Genomic DNA, 1,913 nt, shown 5'->3' with positions numbered 1-1,913 from the left:
CAACTCTAAACTCTTGATGCTTTCTTGATCAAAATGACATGCGAAGATCTTGGGGATCCGTATATGATACATATAGACAATGTAAACCAATTCTTGATTGAGCTCCTTGCAATGAGGATCTTAAACCCTATATATGAGCTTGATAGGTCAAAGGTGAGCATGTGCACTACGTACAAAAGAGTTAAACTATACAATGACATATTTTTGGTATTTTGGTTAGTAAGTAAAGAAAAACAAAGTATGATACAATCAAATTGTGCTTGGTGATCTCTCCTAATGCAAACCCAATGAATGAGGGGTAAGGAGGATGCCAAGTTGTGATCCCAATGCTAATGCATATGATGGTAAGAGCATGAGGGATCTTAGGGTTAAAATTGGAGTCTTACAATGGTCTTATGACCTTAAAATACATAATAAAAACAAAAACCCTAAAAAATACATTGGTAGACTATTAAACCTCTATCTGAAACTTGGCCAGAACTTTTGGACTTAGAGTAGGCAACACCCCTATGGTATGAGAAAGGACTTGCCCAATGCCATTAATATGAGACCTCATCTTGGCCAATGCCATTCATATGATACAAGCCTTGAGAAATCCTTGGGTTTATTTGTTACTATGTCTCTGTGCTTAAGTGGTTATTTTAATATTATTATTTATATCTGATGATTGTCTCTGTGAGTTTGCTACAAGGGATATTCATCTGATACATGTGAAATACATTGAAGACTCCTTGCTTTTGGAGTGCTTACTTGGATGTTTGACTATCTTTATTTGATGCCATTGGTCTTCATATTAATTGCTTGGATGATTATGCTTGTTGCTTGCTTAAAATCCCAAAGGAAATGAGTTTCTATCTGACATTCTTATCTTGTGGATTGCTTCCCACTAGTTAGATCTTTTCATATCTAAACTATTAAATCTTGGCTAGGATAGTCCCTTTATCTGCTCTTCTCCTCATTTAATTTCAAGATCCCTCCCTTATTTCAAAACCTTATTTTTTATAGTTTTCAACTTAGACTTTTTTTAATGAGTAAAAACTTTGGCCTTATGCCATTGATTTCAAAATATTTTCTTAATCAAACTTGTAAATGAACTTAATCATATTAACCTTATTTTCAAAAAGACAAAACAAACTAACAACCTCACCTAATTCTTTTGGACCATTTTGTGCCTTTTTCTTTTAAACTTTTCAAAAGAAAGCGTTTAGATTTGAAATATCTTTGGTTGAGATATAATTCTCCCATTCCATGATATATTGATTGTAAGACTTTCCATTTATTAGGGGTTAATGGCATACTTGTTGATTGTATCCAAGTTAGAGCCCTCCCTCTTAAATGTTGTAAAGCACTCATTTATGTTGGTACGTAGGCATAAGAACGAAGGTCTTGCCAAACACAAAAATATAATAAATGAATTCTTTTCTCATCCCCTCATTTTTTTAGCAAACATATTTTCAAATAAAAACACTTACACATATAAAGGGCTCCCTAATGTACCTAGGACATTTTGGGTGCTAATACATTCCCTCTGTGTAACCAACCCCCTTACCTATAATCTCTGAAATTTTATTAGTTTTTATTTGAAAACTTCTTATCTTTGGGTATTTCATACTTTTCCTCTTTTCCTTTGGAAAACAATAAAAGCGCGGTGGCGACTCTGGTTTCATTGATGTCGAGTTAACCAATAGCTCGATTTACCGCTACAGAAATAAAGTGGCGACTCTGTTAGGGAGTTTCCTTAGTGGGTTTAGTATACTTTTTGTGTGTATTGTATTCATTGATGTTTGATGTTTGATATTTGTATATATTGTATGTGTGATACTCTCTGTCTGTTGTGCTTGGTGATCTCTGAGTGGTGAGGTAAGTTCTAACCTGAACTTTAGTGCAATTAAGATAGGAGGATGGTATAGTCA

The sequence above is a fragment of the Lathyrus oleraceus genome, chromosome 7 (assembly GCF_024323335.1).
Source record: "Lathyrus oleraceus cultivar Zhongwan6 chromosome 7, CAAS_Psat_ZW6_1.0, whole genome shotgun sequence".
Taxonomy (NCBI): Eukaryota; Viridiplantae; Streptophyta; class Magnoliopsida; order Fabales; family Fabaceae; genus Lathyrus; species Lathyrus oleraceus.
The sequence above is the reverse complement of the archived record's forward strand: the minus strand, read 5'-3'. Positions refer to the sequence as shown.